General features: G+C 50.1%; 2 non-coding genes across 2 annotated transcripts; both read right to left on the bottom strand.

The window, feature by feature from the left end:
* Nucleotides 1-10,539: 10,539 nt before the first annotated feature.
* On the bottom strand, nucleotides 10,540-10,621 carry TRNAS-AGA. Its single transcript has one exon. It is a non-coding gene; the product is annotated as a tRNA-Ser (tRNA).
* Nucleotides 10,622-17,278: 6,657 nt separating this feature from the next.
* TRNAS-CGA lies at nucleotides 17,279-17,360 on the bottom strand. Its single transcript has one exon. It is a non-coding gene; the product is annotated as a tRNA-Ser (tRNA).
* Between the last annotated feature and the right edge of the window lie 3,785 nt (nucleotides 17,361-21,145).

The raw sequence follows: 21,145 nt of genomic DNA, 5'->3' as shown, positions 1-21,145 counted from the left end.
ATATCCTATCCCTCCCCTCCAGCGTATCTACCACTCCTCCCAGTTTAGTATCATCCGCAAATTTGCTGAGAGTGCAATCCACACCATGCTCCAGATCATTTATGAAGATATTGAACAAAACGGGCCCCAGGACCGACGCCTGGGGCACTCCACTTGACACCGGCTGCCAACTAGACATGGAGCCATTGATCACTACCCGTTGAGCCCGACAATCTAGCCAGCTTTCTACCCACCTTATAGTGCATTCATCCGGCCCATACTTCCTTAACTTGCTGACAAGAATGCTGTGGGAGACCGTGTCAAAAGCTTTGCTAAAGTCAAGAAACAATACATCCACTGCTTTCCCTTCATCCACAGAACCAGTAATCTCATCATAAAAGGCGATTAGATTAGTCAGGCATGACCTTCCCTTGGTGAATCCATGCTGACTGTTCCTGATCACTTTCCTCTCCTCTAAGTGCTTCAGGATTGATTCTTTGAGGACCTGCTCCATGATTTTTCCAGGGACTGAGGTGAGGCTGACCGGCCTGTAGTTCCCAGGATCCTCCTTCTTCCCTTTTTTAAAGATGGGCACTACATTAGCCTTTTTCCAGTCATCCGGGACTTCCCCCGTTCGCCACGAGTTTTCAAAGATAATGGCCAAGGGCTCTGCAATCACAGCCACCAATTCCCTCAGCACTCTCGGATGCAATTCGTCCGGCCCCATGGACTTGTGCACGTCCAGCTTTTCTAAATAGTCCCTAACCACCTCTATCTCTACAGAGGGCTGGCCATCTCTTCCCCATTTTGTGATGCCCAGCACAGCAGTCTGGGAGCTGACCTTGTTAGTGAAAACAGAGGCAAAAAAAGCATTGAGTACATTAGCTTTTTCCACATCCTCTGTCACTAGCTTGCCTCCCTCATTCAGTAAGGGGCCCACACTTTCCTTGGCTTTCTTCTTGTTGCCAACATACCTGAAGAAACCCTTCTTGTTACTCTTGACATCTCTTGCTAGCTGCAGCTCCAGGTGCGATTTGGCCCTCCTGATATCTTTCCTACATGCCCGAGCAATATTTTTATACTCTTCCCTGGTCATATGTCCAACCTTCCACTTTTTGTAAGCTTCTTTTTTATGTTTAAGATCCGATAGGATTTCACCATTAAGCCAAGCTGGTCGCCTGCCATATTTACTATTCTTTCGACTCATCGGGATGGTTTGTCCCTGTAACCTCAACAGGGATTCCTTGAAATACAGCCAGCTCTCCTGGACTCCCTTCCCTTTCATGTTAGTCCCCCAGGGGATCCTGGCCATCTGTTCCCTGAGGGAGTTAAAGTCTGCTTTCCTGAAGTCCAGGGTCCGTATCCTGCTGCTTACCTTTCTTCCCTGCGTCAGGATCCTGAACTCAACCAACTCATGGTCACTGCCTCCCAGATTCCCATCCACTTTTGCTTCCCCCACTAATTCTACCCGGTTTGTGAGCAGCAGGTCAAGAAAAGCGCTCCCCCTAGTTGGCTCCCCTAGCACTTGCACCAGGAAATTGTCCCCTACGCTTTCCAAAAACTTCCTGGATTGTCTATGCACCGCTGTATTGCTCTCCCAGCAGATATCAGGAAAATTAAAGTCACCCATGAGAATCAGGGCATGCGATTTAGTAGCTTCCGTGAGTTGCCGGAAGAAAGCCTCATCCACCTCATCCCCCTGGTCCGGTGGTCTATAGCAGACTCCCACCATGACATCACTCTTGTTGCACACACTTCTAAACTTAATCCAGAGACACTCAGGTTTTTCCACAGTTTCGTACCGGAGCTCTGAGCAGTCATACTGCTCCCTTACATACAGTCCTACTCCCCCACCTTTTCTGCCCTGCCTGTCCTTCCTGAACAGTTTATAACCATCCATGACTGTACTCCAGTCATGTGAGTTATCCCACCAAGTCTCTGTTATTCCAATCACGTCATAATTCCTTGACATCACCAGGACCTCCAGTTCTCCCTGCTTGTTTCCAAGGCTTTGTGCATTTGTATATAAGCACTTGAGATAACCTGTTGATCGCCCCTCATTCCCAGTATGAGGCAGGAGCCCTCCCCTCACAGACCTTCCTGCCCGTGCTTCCTCCCGGTATCCCGCTTTCCCACTTACCTCAGGGCTTTGGTCTCCTTCCCCCGGTGAACCTAGTTTAAAGCCCTCCTCACTAGGTTAGCCAGCCTGCTGGCAAAGATGTTCTTCCCTCTCTTCGTAAGATGGAGCCCGTCTCTGCCCAGCACTCCTCCTTCATGGAACACCATCCCATGGTCAAAGAATCCAAAGCCTTCTCTCCGACACCACCTGCGTAGCCATTCGTTGACCTCCACGATTCGACGGTCCCTACCCAGGCCTTTTCCTTCCACGGGGAGGATGGACGAGAACACCACTTGCGCCTCCAACTCCTTTATCCTTCTTCCCAGAGCCACGTAGTCCGCAGTGATCCGCTCAAGGTCATTCTTGGCAGTATCATTGGTGCCCACGTGGAGAAGCAGGAAGGGGTAGCGATCCGAGGGCTTGATGAGTCTCGGCAGTCTCTCCGTCACATCACGAATCTTAGCCCCTGGCAAGCAGCAGACTTCTCGGTTTTCCCGGTCAGGGCGGCAGATAGATGACTCAGTCCCCCGGAGGAGAGAGTCCCCGACCACCACCACCCGCCTTCTCCTCTTGGGAGTGGTGGTCGTGGAACCCCCAACCTCAGGACATCGCATCTCATGCCTCCCAACCAGCGGAGTCTCCTTCTGCTTTCTCCCCCCAGACCTATCATCTGGTCCACTCTCCGCAATGGTACCTGTGGAGAGAACATGAAAGCGGTTAGTTACCTGTGTCTGTGTTACTGGAACCCGGACATTCCGCTTACCTCTTCTGGAGGTCACATGTTGCCAAGCTTCTTCACTGGCCTCTTGGCTCCTCTGTGCAACCTGCTCTACATCTTTAGAGCTTTGTGCCCCTAGAAGCCTATCCTGAGTTTGGTCCAGAAAATCCTCAGTCTCTCGTATACAACGCAGGGTCGTTACCTGTTGCTCCAGACCTTCAATCTTCTCTTCCAATATGGAGACCAGCTTGCACTTTGTACAGACAAAGTCGCTTCTGTCCTGTGGAAGAAAGACAAACATGGCACATCCAGTGCAGGTCACAACAGCTGAACCCCCCCCTTCCATATCACCTACCTACTCTGAGCTTCCTCAGAGACGTTGGCAAGATGTAAGCCTCACTGGGCTCACTCCAGGCGAACTCCCAGGCAAACTCCTGCTGTGAGCTGCTCTGCTGTCCCCGCTGCTCCGCTGCCGCTCAGCTGGTTCGCGAGGCTCTGGCTATTTTTAAACAGCCAGGCTTCCCTGACGCAAACACACAGACACCCTAATGCCCGCCCCCTGCAGGCTAGCAGCCAATCAGACACTCACTCAGGCTCCCTCCCAGCAAACACACGCTCGGATACTTCCTCAGCAAGCAAACACACACACTCGGATACTTACCAGTCCCAGGCAAACTCCTGCTGTGAGCTGCTCTGCTGTCCCCGCTGCTCCGCTGGTTCGCAGTTGACCTAAGTTACAGAACTCCAGCTATATGAATAACATAGCTGGAGTTGATGTAGCTTAGATCGACTTATTGTGGTGTCTGCGCCATGCTGGGTCGATGGGAGAGTCTCTCTTATGACTTACCCTATGCTTCTCATTCTGGTGAAGTACCAGAGTCCACGGGAGAGCAATCGGGGGTTGATTTAACAGGTCTTCAGTAGACACACTAAATCGATGTCCCCCCCTGCCCCGGTGGATTGATTGCCGCGCATCGATTCACCGGAACGTAGAGATAAGACCTTAGAGTGATACCAGCTCTGGGTCCCGTTGGCCCTGTGGATGCTCAGACACTGACACTGCAACAGTGAGATCATGCTAATGCTTCCGTAGTTGGCAGGATTCGAACCTGCGCAGGCAGACCCAATGGATTTCTACTCCATCACCTTAAATGACTTTTCAGTTTTTCTCACTACGTTATAGTTCTGTACTCTGTGAGTTCTCACGTCCCGTTGTTTGTCCAAACCGGCTCCCCCAGCAAACTCACTGCTGTGTTGTTGTGCACCTGTGTCCAGGCTGAACAGCGAGAATTCCTGCCCATTTCCTGTCTGGCTGGTCATGATGAGAGTGTGTTTGTGTTAATGACATTGCTCTCAATTGTTCATTTCCAACTTTAACAATCCCTTTCCCATTCAAATCACCAGCCAATAAGGGATTCCAATAGCAGGGGTCAAGTTTTCTCTGGGGCACTGAAATGTCTCAAGGGGCCAGTGCGTGAATTCAGCCTTGCGTTCCAGCATTATTGTTTCACGGACTAACAGCAGCTGCAGGAAGAAAGAGCCGAGTGTTCCTGCTCCGTACAGAGGAGTTTGATTTTGCTGCTTTCAATCCTTGGGCTCCGCCGGGACAAGGAACAATTCAGGTGTGACTGAACTGAAGGTGGGAGATGATTTGTGACAGGGACGGCTGTCTCCTATTAAAGGTGTTTAACTGGTACCGTGGAGCCGGCAGCCCTTGTTCCCAGGTCTCTCTGAGGAAATAAAGTTTCTGTGCAAAATACCACAACTTGTAACGGAGAGGAGGGGAAGGCGATGGGACCAGGACATAAGGGATGAAACATAACATGGTTCTTTCATGTGCATTAACTCTGAAAAGGGACTGATCTCCACTCCTTTGTATTTGAAGGGATGTTTAGTTTTACCCTGGGTAAAATACAAGGCTGAAGCCATTTTATGGGGGGTGCCACTAGGATTCAAGGGTTTGTTAGTGATATAAAAATGGTTTAAAAAAAGTCATTTCAACTTGAGCTGGCTGTTCTTAAAGGCGTTTTCCCAAGGTCAGCTCCAAAAGTTCTTCTAGAGACGCCCCGGATTCCCTCATGCCTCACTGGGAACAAAAGGGAACCCCCCATCCCACCCCCGCCAGTGCTGCCCTTAGCGCCAGGCTGATTTTTCTGGGGCGGGGACATGGAATTGACTTGTTTGCTGTTGAGAAGTGAGTCAGGCCAGTTCTCTGGCATCAGAACTTCCAGCATCTTCCCAGCCCAACCCAGGTTGCTGCCCTGCCCCAGGCTCTGCCCCACTGGGGCCCTGCATTTTGAATCTAGAGCAGCATACCTCAAATCTGGGGATTTTTCTACAACCAGGACAGCCTCCTGGGCAGAGATGTAGGTGGGGGGAAAGCAGCAGCCCCTCCCTTCAGCATCCAGCTGTTGCTCCTGGATGCACTGCCTTGGTGTTTGCTGGCGCTACCAGCAGGGGATTGGCATCATGTACTGCCCAACCTCTTGGGGCTCCGGGCAGCTCATGCAGGCATGTGGGGCTGGGGGTGTTCTTGACAGGGTAGGAAACTTCAACTCTGCAGGCAGCTGGTGAGTTCCCAACTCACCTACCAGGGGGCTGAGAGGCTCTGGGGGAAGACTTTGGGCTCCAGCTTGCCAGGGCTTCAGGAGTGGGCTTGAGGTTTCAGGGCCCCTCCGTCCCTCCCTTGTGTCAGCCCCAGGGCTCTGAGCTTTAACCTACCCACCTCCAGCCCTCCCCAGCTCCAGCCACAGTGCTTCAGCAGAGGGCTCTGGGCTTCAGCCCATGGGCTATGGCTTCAGGCTTCAACCCCTGGGGCAGTGGAGCTCCGGCTTGGAAAAATTGTCAGAGTTACCACCAGCAAAAGTTAGTGGCCGCACTCTGAGGCCACCAAAAAAATGGTGAAAGAACCCCTGCTCCAGATCACGGAGGGGCAGCAGCTGAGCCCAGCGGACAGCCTGGGCTGGGCAGATGCTTGGAGCAGAGCCCCAGAGGGCTGTCCTGTCTCCCTCCTCAGCAGCAAACCATCAATCCCCTACCCCTGAGACAGCAGCCTGGTGCTAAGCTCAGCACCCATTGGGGGTTTCTCATCTTACTCCCACTGGGGTGAGCAGGGTCCTGGGGGTGTTTCTAGCAGATTTGTTGGAACTGAAGTGGGGAACCAGCTTTTTATAACAGGCAGCTCAAGAATGGCATCAGATGAGCAGATATTGCTTTAACTACTAGGCCACCTTGCCTGAAGAATGGCCTCTTATTTCCTTGTTTTTAAGGTCTCTGCTTCCCGCAACCTTTTCCCCAAGTACATTGGCTAGCTGGGCATGGGGGGGTCTGTACTATTAAAAAAGACCAAGTGCCAGGGAAAAAACTTTCCAATCCCGCCTGGTGCGGGGAGCCGCGTTTGCTCTTCAAATTCTGTCGCTCGTAAATGTCCAGGTCTGGGAATGTCCCACAGAAGCATTTCTAATGGGCAGCTGGCTGCAAAACAGTTAAACTTCACAGAGCTCTTGTGGAGGACAGATGGGAATTAGAAACATTTTTGAGGATCGTTTGGGAAATTAGCCTTTGCTGACAAGGTTTGTCTCTGTTCCTATTTCACCTTCCGGTGTTATGCAGAGGGATCTTTGTCATATTTTTGCGAGGTTAATAACTATCTCCTAAACTTTATTTACTCAGACTTCAAAATTGGGGTCACCCTCTGAAAAAGAATGGACACGTGTGGCTTGCTACAGGGTGTCATGATGTTAAAGTTGTGGAATTCAATCTCTGTACTTGTGCGTGTGGCGGTTACTTCTTTACAGATGACTCAAAGCCTCAGGCTGCCCCTGCCTCAGTGCCAGGCACACCGAGCTGTTAGCTACACCTACTGTCCTAGCCAGGGGTCCCTGCTGAACCCTAGGGGTGACTCTGCAGGTGGAGAAGCTGCTGTGTAGCGATGTAGAGCAGGTGCAGGAAGGAGCCAAGGTCACTATTCAAATTCTGAATTGCACAATTTTCCTAGCAGGAATTAATTGAATTTTGTGATGTTCTGGAAAGTGCAGAGAGATTAACTGTGGGGAATTCACAAAAAGAAAAGGAGTACTTGTGGCACCTTAGAGACTAACAAATTTATTTGAGCATAAGCTTTCGTGAGCTACAGCTCACTTCATCGGATGCATTTGGTGGAAAATACAGTGGGGAGATTTATATACACACATAGAAAACATGAAACAATGGGTTTATCATACACACTGTAAGGAGAGTGATCACTTAAGATGAGCCATCACCAGCAGCGGGGGGGTGGGGTGGGGAAGGAGGAAAACCTTTCATGGTGACAAGCAAGGTAGGCTATTTCCAGCAGTTAACAAGAACATCTGAGGAACAGTGGGGGGTGGGGTGGGGGAGAGAAATAACATGGGGAAATAGTTTACTTTGTGTAATGACTCATCCATTCCCAGTCTCTATTCAAGCCTAAGTTAATTGTATCCAGTTTGCAAATTAATTCCAATTCAGCAGTCTCTTGTTGGAGTCTGTTTTTGAAGTTTTTTTGTTGAAGGATAGCCACCCTCAGGTCTGTAATCGAGTGACCGGAGAGATTGAAGTGTTCTCTGACTGGTTTTTGAATGTTATAATTCTTGACGTCTTATTTGTGTCCATTTATTCTTTTACGTAGAGACTGTCCAGTTTGACCAATGTACATGGCAGAGGGGCATTGCTGGCACATGATGGCATATATCACATTGGTAGATGCGCAGGTGAACGAGCCTCTGATAGTGTGGCTGATGTGATTAGGCCCTATGATGTTGTCCCCTGAATAGATATGTGGACAGAGTTGGCAACGGGCTTTGTTGCAAGGATAGGTTCCTGGGTTAGTGGTTCTGTTGTGTGGTGTGTGGTTGCTGGTGAGTATTTGCTTCAGATTGGGGAGCTGTCTGTAAGCAAGGACTGGCCTGTCTCCCAAGATCTGTGAGAGTGATGGGTCGTCCTTCAGGATAGGTTGTAGATCCTTGATGATGCATTGGAGAGGTTTTAGTTGGGGGCTGAAGGTGATGGCTAGTGGCGTTCTGTAATTTTCTTTGTTGGGCCTGACCTGTAGTAGGTGACTTCTGGGAACTCTTCTGGCTCTGTCAATCTGTTTCTTCACTTCAGCAGGTGGGTATTGTAGTTGTAAGAACGCATGATAGAGATCTTGTAGGTGTTTGTCTCTGTCTGAGGGGTTGGAGCAAATGCGGTTATATCATAGAGCTTGGCTCTCCAACACCTCTTTCTACAAGGTATTACCCTCTGATCCCACTGAGAGTTACCAAAAGAAACTACAGCATTTGCTCATGAAACTCCCTGAAAAAGCACAAGAACAAATCCGCACAGACACACCCCTAGAACCCTGGCCTGGGGTATTCTGTCTGCTACCCAAGATCCATAAACCTGGAAATCCTGGATGCCCCATCATCTCCGGCATTGGCACCCTGATAGCAGGATTGTCTGGCTATGTAGACTCCCTCCTCAGGCCCTACGTTAGCAGCACTCCCAGCTATCTTCGAGACACCACTGACTTCCTGAGGAAACTACAGTCCATTGGTGATCTTCCTAAAAACACCATCCTAGCCACTATTGATGTAGAAGCCTCTACACCGACATTCCACACAAAGATGGACTACAAGCCGTCAGAAACAGTATTCCCAATAATGTCACGGCTAACCTGGTGGCTGAACTTTGTGACTTTGTCCTCACGCATAACTATTTCACATTTGGGGACAATGTATACCTTCAAATCAGCGGCACTGCGATGGGTACCTGCATGACCCCAGAGTATGCCAACATTTTTATGGCTGACTTAGAAAAACGCTTCCTCAGCTCTCGTCCCCTAATGCCCCTACTCTACTTGCGCTACATTGATGACATCTTCATCATCTGGACACATGGAAAAGAAGCCCTTGAGGAATTCCACCAGGATTTCAACAATTTCCATCCCACCATCAACCTCAGCCTGGACCAGTCCACACAAGAGATCCACTTCCTGGACACTACGGTGCTAATACGCGATGGTCACATAAACACCACCCTATATCGGAAACCTACTGACCACTATTCCTACCTACATGCCTCTAGCTTTCATCCAGATCATACCACATGATCCATTGTCTACAGCCAAGCTCTATGATATAACCGCATTTGCTCCAACCCCTCAGACAGAGACAAACACCTACAAGATCTCTATCATGTGTTCTTACAACTACAATACCCACCTGCTGAAGTGAAGAAACAGATTGACAGAGCCAGAAGAGTTCCCAGAAGTCACCTACTACAGGAGAGGCCCAACAAAGAAAATTACAGAACGCCACTAGCCATCACCTTCAGCCCCCAACTAAAACCTCTCCAACGCATCATCAAGGATCTACAACCTATCCTGAAGGACGACCCATCACTCTCACAGATCTTGGGAGAAAGGCCAGTCCTTGCTTACAGACAGCTCTCCAACCTGAAGCAAATACTCACCAGCAACCACACACCACACAACAGAACCACTAACCCAGGAACCTATCCTTGCAACAAAGCCCGTTGCCAACTCTGTCCACATATCTATTCAGGGGACAACATCATAGGGCCTAATCACATCAGCCACACTATCAGAGGCTCGTTCACCTGCGCATCTACCAATGTGATATATGCCATCATGTGCCAGCAATGCCCCTCTGCCATGTACATTGGTCAAACTGGACAGTCTCTACGTAAAAGAATAAATGGACACAAATAAGACGTCAAGAACTATAACATTCAAAAACCAGTCAGAGAACACTTCAATCTCTCCGGTCACTCGATTACAGACCTGAGGTGGCTATCCTTCAACAAAAAAAAACTTCAAAAACAGTCTCCAAGGGGAGACTGCTGATTGGAATTAATTTGCAAACTGAATACAATTAACTTTGGCTTGAATAGAAACTGAGAATGGATGAGTCATTACACAATGTAAAACTATTTCCCCATGTTATTTCTCACCCCCACCCCACCCCCACTTGTCCTCAGATATTCTTGTTAACTGCTGGAAATAGCCTACCTTGCTTGTCACCATGAAAGGTTTTCCTCCTTTCCCCCCACCCCTGCTGCTGGTGATGGCTCATCTTAAGTGATCACTCTCCTTACAGTGTGTATGATAAAACCCATTGTTTCATGTTCTCTGTGTGTGTACATAAATCTCCCCACTGTATTTTCCACCAAATGCATCCGATGAAGTGAGCTGTAGCTCACGAAAGCTTATGCTCAAATAAATTTGTTAGTCTCTGAGGTGCCACAAGTACTCCTTTTCTTTTTGAGAATACAGACTAACACAGCTGCTACTCTGAAACCTGTGGGGAATTCAGTCTCTGTGTTTGTGGGTTGATGTTTTCCTCTCATAGTTCAGTGAATGCACTGCAATATTCAGAGGGATCTATGGGCTGGTGTATGCTGGTCACTTAACTGGCAGAGCTACGTCTCTCGGTGTGTGAAAAAATCCACACCCCCAAAACCAGTATAGATAAGCTGACCTAAACCCTGGTTAGATAGTGCTAAATAAAAGGAAGAATTGTTCTGTCCATGTAGCTATTATAGGGATGGGAAAAGCCATCCAGTCACTGTCTACCCAAGGTTCTAGAGACACGTCACAGCAGCGTTTTAAGTGTAGACCACCGAAGGGACCAGATCTGGCTCCAGTTCACACTGTGGATGCTCAGGCACTAAGACTACAGTAATAATAACAGTCCAGTGCTTCCGTAGTTGGCAGGATTTGAACCTGCGCGGGGTGACCCCAATGGATTTCTAGTCCATCACCTTAACCACTCGGCCACAACTACTTGATGTCAAGTTATTCCACTACACTATGATTCAGTTCTCACAGAATTGTCACTTCAAATTGTTTGCTCAGACCAGATTCCCCAGCACACTCACGGCTGTGCATTAGTGTAAGTGTGTCCATGGCTTAACAGAGACAATTCCTGCCCATTTCCTTTCCGGCTGGAGCATGATGAGAGTGTGTTTGTGTCAATGACATCGCTGTAGATCATTGTTCATTCCCCATGTTGACAAACAGACAGTCCCTTTCCTATTAAAATCTCCAACACATCATTCCAATAGCAGGGGTCAGGTTTTCTCTGGGCATGGAAACTTTTCAGGGGCTTGGTGCGTGAACTCAGCCTTGCATTCCTTCCTTGACATTTCATGGACTAACAACAGTAGCATAAAGAAAGAGCCAAGCCAATGTCTCCCCATCAGGGACGCAGGTGGCCACATCCCTCTGTCTGACCATTGCCGTTGAAGGAGAGAAGGGTTCACTGGAGTTGAATGCCCTGGCTCAGACAAGAGACATAGGGAGGTTTTGCTGTTCATGGATCTGTGCAAAGGAAATTGTGTTTCTGTGTGAAATTAAGGAGGGAAATGAAACATCCACATGGTAGCCCAATGCCCTACGGAATGTGGGTAAAGGGCTCGGGCTGAGAAATGATTTCACAAGGGTTTGTTTCAATTGATTGCCCTGGTTAAAAACTATGGCTAAAAGGCGGCCATTGCTGTTAGTACTGGTACCTGTGTAGGACACCCCGGTGGGTGTCAAGTCCATGGCCTTAACCGGGGTAGTCGATACTTTTTATCAAGGTCCAAATTTCTTGGACAAGGGACAGTCAAGGTCTAGACTCCAGAGAAAACAATACACTGAGGTAATAAGAAATATATAAAAAGATTTTGCAGTCACTGTGTGCATAGCTATGATGTGTCATGTTTAACTCTTTATATTCGGCCCCACCGCTATCTCTGGCTGGATAAGGAACAATCCAGGCTGTCACTGAACTGAAGGCAGAAGATCATTTTTTGACTGGGAGAGGGACACCTCCTTTTAAAAGTGTTTGTCTGGCTGGCAGCCCCGGTTCCCAGGTCTCTCCTGGGGGAAGAAAGTTTCTATGCAAAATAGCAAAACTTTTAAGGGAGAGAAGGGAAAGGTGATGGCCACATGATGGGGCCAGCATGAACCACAACGTGATGCTTTCACGTGGGATGACTCTGAATATTGACCGATCTCCTCTCCCTTGGATTTGAAGAGATGTTTACTTTTGGACTTGGTGAATTACAAGGCGGAAGCAATTCTATTGGGGTCCCAAACTCCCAGCCTCCAGGTCATTTGTGGCTCGCGAACCTGCCAATGTGGCCCACAGGGTTCCAGCAATTTTGGGGTCGGTTCTCTCCCTCGGCCCCACCTGCTGCCCCCAGATGCTCACCCTGCCACTCCAGGGGTCCCGGCAGCACAGCGGAGCTGAGCGGTGACTTTCTGCTCACTCCAGTGGCTGCTGGCCCCTCCCTGCGCATGCTACCCCTGCCCCGAGTGCCCCTGCGGTCAATGGGATACTGTGGGGGTGGCACCTGGGGACAGCAGGGTGCTGAGTTCCCCCCCACCTTGGAGCCCAAGGTAAGCGCCGCACCTCTGACCCGCTCCCAGAGCCTGCACCCCCACCCCACATACCCCCTCCCACCACCAAACTCCCTCCCAGAGCCTGCACCCGCACCCCCTCCTCCTACACCCCCACCTGCTGCCCCAGTCCAGAGCTTCCACCCAGGACCCAAACTCCATCCCAGAGCCTGCACCCCAGACCCCTTCCCTGATCCAAATTCCCTCCCAGAGCCCAACCTCTCACCCCTTCTGCACCCAAACTCCCTCCCAGAGCTGTAGGCAGGTGGGGGGCAGAGTTTTTTGTGGGTAGAGTTTTGGGGAGTGGGTTCTGGGTGGCATGAGTGACATTATTGGTCCACTGGGAGAATCTGAGGATTGGCACTGGCCCTAAGCTAAAGTGAGTTTGAGACCCTGCTTTAAGGGATTGGAGCAATGCTGGAGAGATTGAAGGGCACGGAGCTGGGGAGCAGTGATGTTCCAAGAAAAGTTGTTGTGCTCTGGTGACACAGAGCGGGTGTGGGGATTTTGTAAACTGTGGTGTTTGTAGAGAGATAAAGTTTACTAACTCCCAGGTTAAAAACGGGTCCTGCTCCGGGAATCCTTTGTTGAATGCATCTGATGAAGTGAGCTGTAGCTCATGAAAGCTTATGCTCAAATACATTTGTTAGCCACAAGTCCTCCTTTTCTTTTTGTTGAGAGTGTAGCTCACTGGTTGAATATTTGCCAGAAGGGCAATGGGTTCCTTGTTCAAATCCAAGCGCTTCCTTTCAAAAACTTTTTTAAATGAAAATCGATTTCCAGACCCATCTCCAGTGTGTTCAGGAGTTTGCTGAACGGGGGATGCTTCAAATGAATATAAACACTCAGCATTTCCCCCCAGAATGTGGAAAACCCAGCAGAGCTGTCCAGCAGCTGAAATCCGCTCCAGTCCTCAGGTCTCCAAAACGGACACTCTGTATTTGAGGCATGTGCGACACCTCTGGGAGGATGACAGGTGAAAAAATTCTGGATCAATGACAGCTGAGACCAGAGGAGAGGAAGTTGAACGGCAGCACCACACAGGGTCATAACACTCAGACCCGGGGCTTCAGTGTCACTGCCTCTGTGTTTGCCCTCATTTATATCCTAAGAAACGTACCCTCCCCCACACAGTGTCACGCCCAACCTTTTCACCAGGAGCCCAATACAACCCTGCCCTACCCCTCTCTAACACACACTCCATGGGACACAGCTTCTCTGTGACACCCTTATGGGGGTTTGCCTCTGCATTGCCCCAACTGGGACCAATGAGCCTACAAATAGAAAAGACTTCCCTTCGCTTCTTCAGAGTCTCGTTAACCTCACCCAGGAGAAGATCCAGCACCGGGTGGCTCAAAGCGCCAACCTTCCCCTCAGCAGCGGAAAGTGGGAACCAGCTCAATCCCATGGAAGGAAGCTCCCCACCTCTGTTACTGCCATCCTGCAGCATTTAATGTGGATTTGTTTTAGCTAATGCAACCCCCTCATCCATACATACATCCATGGAACAAGGAGTCAAGTCCCTAACTAGGGGTTCCACTGGTGCAATGGGTTAGCCCATAGTACTAATAGAGCAGTCCTGTGTGGAATAGTGCTGAGGTTGTGAATTCAGACTTCACCTGGAGCACTGGTTTTCTTTAAGCAAATGGCTTCTGCCAATCATTTTACCAGTGGAAAATACAATCCCAGCTCAGAAGACACCGAGGTCCCTCCCTTTACCGAGTGCAGGGCATATTTCACACATCTACAAGACTCCACTATCTACCAGCCACCTGTGTCAGGAGGGGTGAAGCAGAGCCCAGAGCTTGGCCCGTTCTGTAATTCTTCACCCCTGACCCCACTCAATCTTTGCTTCCCAAACCACCTTTGTGAACATCCTCTTGTCTATGAGACTCAAACACTGCCTGTGTGTATGGTTTTTGTTTGTACGTGTGTGGACCTGTGCATTGTGTGATTTTCTCTTTCTCTCTGTGTGTTTGTCTCTCTGTTTGTATCTTCATGTGTAAATTCACTTTAACTTTTCAAAATATCCACAGCTTTGCCAATTTTCAGCAGGAATTTTTCTCCATCAACAAATTCTCACTTGTTCCCTACCAGTTGGTGACCATTGCCCCAGGCCACTATCACTCTCAGAGTCCTGATTTCCCACTAACCCTTCCCCCTTCTATTGGGACTGGGAACTAGTCAACCAAAACACCCACAAAGTTTTAGTAAAGGGCCAACAGTCCCCTTACACAAGCCAGCCCTGTGAGGGTCACTGATGGCCAGAGAAAGCAGCAGAAGCTGGTCCCATGGTGTAAGGGTCAGCACTCAGGACTCTGAATCCTGCAATCTGAGTTCAAATCTCAGTGGTACCTTGTGATAAATCCCTGGAGCTCAAAGTGCTCCCCTTCCCTGTCTCTGGCTGCACAAGTGTGAGTTGTTTACCTCCTACTGGGTGACTCCTGCCGTCTGGAGCTAGGTCTTTGGTCAGGATGGCTGCAAGGGTTGGGGCTCTAGAACTGGCTACTGATGCCAGCAGTCCTGTGGTTTGACCTGGTGGTCGGCATTCTTGCTGCTTCACCTGATGCCCGCAAGTTTGGCCTTTGGCTTACTGCCACACTTTTCCTCTTTCCCACATGGCGCCTGAAGAAAGGAGTGCCAGGGCCAGGCTTCATAGTCAGGGCTAGGCAGGAGGGAGGAAGAATCCCAGGCTGGAGCCCAGCGCACCTCCTCTCCTCTGGGCACCTAGAGGAGAGGCGGCTGGTGCTGACAGGTCCAAGGGAAGGTTTATAAGCCACAGAGCAACTGAGGGCAAGGCAAGAGGAGGGGAGGACCATGCCTATGCATGGCCTGCAGACAGCCAACAAGACACGTGGCTGCAGCCTGCTGCCTGCCATGCCAAACACCCACTGAAGGCAACCCACAGACGAGCATGTGGGGCGGCTGCTGATGCTAAGTGGGAAACACCAGAAGATGGTAGCAAAGCAGGGCCAACCCCTGGTAGTGCCTCTGACCATTCCCACTGCAGATGCTCACTGTTGCAGCAGGGCAGGAGATTTTACCCCAAGAGGCTTTTCCCCAGCTGAGGAGAAGCAGAGAAACACCCAGCTCCCCAGGCGCTATTTAGCCCCCTCAAGCACAGGGACAGCCGGACATTTGGAGGAGGGAAACTGCTCTACACGCTAGCCCGGGAAGCTGCCCATTAACATTGGCAAGTCAGGAATGGCAAAGGCTAGACTGGACGCCCCTGGGACTCAGTCCCTTGCCTTTGTGACGCCCAAACCCAACTCCTTTCCAGGGGTCTAGCTGAAGCCAGAGCATTGGCCTGAGCAGCCAAGAAGAGGATACATCCCTGAAGAAAGCAGGACTTTCAGCACAAAGGGAAAATTGCACAAGCCCACCCACGAAGGGACTCAAACCCTCAATCGCCTGATCCGAAGTCAGATGCTTTATCCATTAGATAAAGAAGCCCACATGAGAAAAGCCTTTCCAAGCACTTCTTTGGAAAAGGCGAACACTGTGTTTCTGGGGTCAGCTACTGAGGGGGGGCAGAGACTCTCTGGGTACAAGAAGTCAAGTTCTCAGCGAGATGTGAGACTTAATTCTATGGAGCCAGGTGCAGGACTTTGGCAGAGAGGCTTAGGCATGGGGGATTGGGGTGCAGCGAGCAGTCCGGCTGTCTAGGTGCAGAGATTTATTGACCCTGAGGTGCAGGAGGGAGGAAAAGGAGAAGGAATCGGCAGTTGCTGTGGAGAAAAGGAGGACGGGGAGAGGCTCTCAGCAAGCCTGGCCAACTCAGTCCATAGGGCATCAGGCTCTTAATGGGGGGGACCAGGGTTCAAGCCCCTGTCCAGGCATTCAGCTCTTGTGTGTCAGGAGCCAAATCATTCCTGGTGGTGTCCAGAGCCATGTGTGGGAAAGGGAGGCTGAGACTTAGAATCATAGAATCATAGAATATCAGGGTTGGAAGGGACCCCAGAAGGTCATCTAGTCCAACCCCCTGCTCAAAGCAGGACCAAGTCCCAGTTAAATCATCCCAGCCAGGGCTTTGTCAAGCCTGACCTTAAAAACCTCTAAGGAAGGAGATTCTACCACCTCCCTAGGTAACGCATTCCAGTGTTTCACCACCCTCTTAGTGAAAAAGTTTTTCCTAATATCCAATCTAAACCTCCCCCATTGCAACTTGAGACCATTACTCCTCGTTCTGTCATCTGCTACCATTGAGAACAGTCTAGAGCCATCCTCTTTGAAACCCCCTTTCAGGTAGTTGAAAGCAGCTATCAAATCCCCTCTCATTCTTCTCTTCTGCAGACTAAACAATCCCAGCTCCCTCAGCCTCTCCTCATAAGTCATGTGCTCTAGACCCCTAATCATTTTCGTTGCCCTTCGTTGTACTCTTTCCAATTTATCCACATCCTTCCTGTAGTGTGGGGCCCAAAACTGGACACAGTACTCCAGATGAGTCCTCACCAGTGTCGAATAGAATAGACTTGTGCACCCTGCTCTGTGGCAGGGATCCTGGTAGCTCAGACTCAGGGAAGGCTTCTGTACTCAGAGGTGCTGACTTTGAGACTTCCTGGGGCTTGCTTGACCTCTGCCCCAAACCCAACCCTGTCCTATTTCTTCCTCCTGCACACTGGATCAGTGGCAGGCGGGAGGTGCTGAAGAGGAGGAGCTTGTGGGCCAGACCTGCTAGCAGGTGGGAGGTGCTGGGGGGAAGCTGGCTGCCAGCGGGCGCTGAGCAGCTACTGTTTTGTTTCCGTTGGTGCTGCAGCCCTCTAGCACCCATGGAGTCGGCACCTCTGGCTGCACTGACGGCTCCTTTCACACTCTAGAGAGAGGAACAGACCCAGGGTTATGGCTGATCTATGGGGCAGGGCGCGTTAGGTGAGTGGCAGAGGCTTCAGGTGCTGAGAGTTTGCCTGACACCTCAGGGGCACAGTGTGAGATGGTGTCCCAGGGATCTCTATGAAAGGAGCAGAACAGGATTTACTTGAGGTGGGGAGAGAATTGAGAGCGTCTCAGGGTTGTAGAGAGTATTGCCCGGGTTAGAGATTGGCTAAAACACAGGCCTCGCTGTGAGCAAGATTCAAACCTGCGCAGGGGAACCCTGTTGGATTTCGACTCCAGCGCCTTAACCACTCGGCCATCACAGCTGCGGGCACCCTAGTGCTTCAGTGCCACAGAAACTGGTAAATAATCACAGTGCCCAGGCTTAAAAAGAAAAGGAGTACTTGTGGCACCTTAGAGACTAACAAATTTATTAGAACATAAGCTTTTGTGGGCTACAGCTCACTTCATTGGATGCATACAGTGGAAACTATAGTGGGAAGATTTATATACACAGAGAATATGAAACAATGGTGATACCATACACACTGTAACAAGAGTAAAAAGAAAAGGAGTACTTGTGGCTCTGTAACAAGAGTGATCAGGAGAGGTGAGCTATTACCAGCAGGAGAGCGGGGGCCGGGTGGTGCCCTTTTGTAGTGATAATCAAGGTGGGCCATTTCCAGCACTGTACAAGACAGTAGGAGGGGAAATAAACAAGGGAAATAGTTTTACTTTGTGTAATGACACATTCACTCCCAGTCTTTATTCAAGCCTAAGTTAGTTGTATCCAGTTTGCAAATTAATTCCATTTCAGCAGTCTCTCATTGGAGTCTGTTTTTGAAGTTTTTTTGTTGAAGAATTGCCACTTTTAGGTCTGTAATCGAGTGACCAAAGAGATTGAAGAGAAATATAGAATTTCCAGAGCAAACCTGGCTCTGAAACCACAAGGGGAATTTGGGGTTTGTTCTCTTTGATTTGCCATGGGCAGTCGCACAGAGAGGGCTTTTAAAAGTCTCCCCTCCCACAAAGCGGGAATGGGAAATGATTCTCAGCTTGAAACTTGATGTGAATGAGGGTGTCTGGACCACAGGGCCAGGGACTGACCTGTACTAGAGAAACCAGTGACACACAGAACCAGGCTAAGGAAAATGTTTCCTGGAGCCAATAACTGGAATAGCAGCAGTATTGTGCAGGAAAATGTCTCACAAGAGGCGTTGGTGGTTTGGTAGCAGAAATCACAGAGACCCTCGCTTTGGGTTCTGGCCAACAGAGGGATGAGTTTTATTGTCTCCAAATTTCAGTCGAAAAATTCAGACCGAAACTGTGTGTGGTGGGGGTTTCTGTGGTTTGCATTTGGTTTGGTTTGTTTTTCTCATTTGAAATGTTCTTGATAATTTGCCGGGGAAAACTGTTTGGACAAGGCTAAGGACAAGTTAGAACAATTAAAAATCTCCATGGGAGTGAGGGGGTCCCTCAGCGCCGGGGGAGGGATGGAGATTTTCATGAGGGGAGTTGAGGAGATAAAAGAGAGGCTTTTGCTCCAGCAGTGGGAGAGGCCTGGCAGGTTCATTTTTACCAAGTGAACCCCCCTCCCCAACACACACACACACACACATTGCTCCCTTGCTGTGCTGCCCCAGCTCAAACCCCACTGTCACGCCCAGCATGTAACCTACAGCTTCCCGCTGACAAAGCCCTTATATATCAGAGACAAACTCCCCTAGTCTGCCCCTTCTCCCAGCTGAGCCCTCCCCGCACAGAGCCCAGGACAGTCCTGACCTAGCTGGATCTCGTGGCACATGACCGAGTATGCGCGTTGCTGACACAAGGAGCCAAGTGTGCACACACCCAAGCAATGTAATAACTGGGTCAGTTCCAGTGACATAATTGTGTAGTACAGACATTGCCTGAGTATCTCACTCCATGCACTGAGATGGGAGTGGAAAACACCCACCCACCAATGCAGCCATTGAAATCCCCCAATTTACTATCTCTGCCCTTCCCAGAAAGTCATAAACTTCAGTTCATTCTTGCTAGCAGAGGGGAAATTCAAGTGACACTAGTGTTTACAACTCATTAAATAATGTTTAGAGTTTAATTAATATAATAGAAAAATAAACAGTGATTTCTTGACCAAACACCACAAGGTGAAACAGGAAGAGAGACAAACCTTGTCAATAAAGTCTCTTTTCCCCAAAGATCCTCAAAATATTCTTAATTCCCACCCCACTGCCATAGGACGTCTGTACAGGTTAAGTGCCCTATGTCCATCTTCCCATTAGAATTGCGCGTGTTGGACATTCCCAGACCTGGACATTGGTGAAATACAAAATTTGAGCAGGAAACCCGGCTCCCTGCACCAAGAAGTGTGGGGGGGTGTTCTTCCTGTCACTTATTCCTTTATAATACTACAGAGAAAGATTTTTCAAAAGCCAAACCATCCCCGCACCATCCTGTCAGCCAATGAACAGGGAAAAGGTTACAGACAGCAGAGACCTTAGAAACAGTTAAGTCACAACAAGCCCACCTCACAAAGTGCTCGAGTAGTTAAAACAGTAGCCTGCTAATTTTTTGTCATTCTTGTGCGCAGGAGCTGCGGAAGCACCCTAAGGTGTGGGTGCCACAGGCTCCCAAACTGTGTCCCCACTCCTTCCCCCTGAGCCCCCACCCTCCCCCCAAGATCCCAACCCCACATCGCCCCATCTCCCCAATACCCTGCCCCCCGCTTGCTCCTCTCCACCTTCTCCTGCAGTCCCTTGCCCTTAGGACCGCTTAAGAGTTGGAGAGTATAATCTCCCCAACCTTTAAAAGTTGGGAGATAGGGCCCACTCCCTCCCCACCCATTTCAGCACCTCTGCTTCTGAGAGTATTTTATTCTCCCCTATCTCTCTCAACCTACCATTTCCATCTTTCAGCTCAGTGACAGTCCCACACACTTTGCTTCCTACAGACAAAGATTTACACTCAGACCTTGTAAGGAAAGCCTATCCAAGGAGTCAGAAGCACCTGAAGTGCTGGAAAATTGAGGAGAACTGATAGTGGGACCCAGAGAGGTTCCCCGGCAGATGAAGGGGATCCCCTGCTGCCCAGGATCACAAATTGTAGGGAAGAACCAATTGGGTTTGCTTTTGGGAAGCTGCCTGGAATCAGATCTAAAATCATTATTCAGTCTGAGATACGGTTACAGCATCCACAACCCCAGTGTCACAGCTCTTGAAATTGCTTGGTCCTTATATTTTCCAGCCGCAGAACTAAAGGGATTTGAAATAAACCCCTGTTCAGAGTCAATGAGGAGTGAGGGATCTTGGGGCTTTTCATTTGTGAGCCTCTGGCACCATCGCGTAGCCATTTGAGTTTACTCCTTATAACAGTGGTCACCACCCGTCAATTGCGATCCACTGGTCGATCCTGGAGCCTCGGCCAGTCGATCCCGATCTCTGAGCCTCTAAGAGCCCAGCTGGCTGCTGGTCCATCTCCGCCGTCCGTGGGGAAAGGGGAAGGTGAGGCAGCTCCACGCAGTGCCCCCGCCCCTAGAACTGTCCCCGCAGCTCCCATTGGCTTGCAACCGACCAATGGGAGCTCTAGGGGCAGCGCTCGCAGAGACCTGCTGCCTCCTTCCCTACCAGGGGCCGCACGCACAGACGTGCCAGCAGCCACCTGCTGACTGGGGAGGCGTCTGTGGTAAGCCCCTCGCAGCCAGAGCCTGCACCCCAACCCCCAGCCCAGAGCTCCCTCCCAGACCCTGTAACCCCTCCCGCACCCCAACACTCAGCCTCATCCTGGAACCCCTCCTGCACACAAATCCCCCCCAGAGCCTACACCCCACAGCCCCCTCCTACACCCCCACATTCTGCCTCAGCCCAGAGCCCCCTCCTGCACCAAGCTGCATCCCAGAGCCTGCACCCCTCACTGCCTCCCGCACCCAATACTCTGCCCCACACGTGCAGACTGCTAGGCAGCAGTTTTGATAATAGCACATCAGTGTCTAGGTCTTTCTGTGGCACAATGGGTCAGCGCCTTCGGCTGTTAATCAGAGAGACTGGTGGTTCGAGCCTACCCATGGGGCGCGATGAGCCTGGGCTACTTCCTTGTCCTCAAGACATGCTGG

Source organism: Dermochelys coriacea, chromosome 3 (assembly GCF_009764565.3).
Source record: "Dermochelys coriacea isolate rDerCor1 chromosome 3, rDerCor1.pri.v4, whole genome shotgun sequence".
Lineage (NCBI taxonomy): Eukaryota > Metazoa > Chordata > Testudines > Dermochelyidae > Dermochelys > Dermochelys coriacea.
This window is presented reverse-complemented; position numbering and strand designations above follow the sequence as displayed.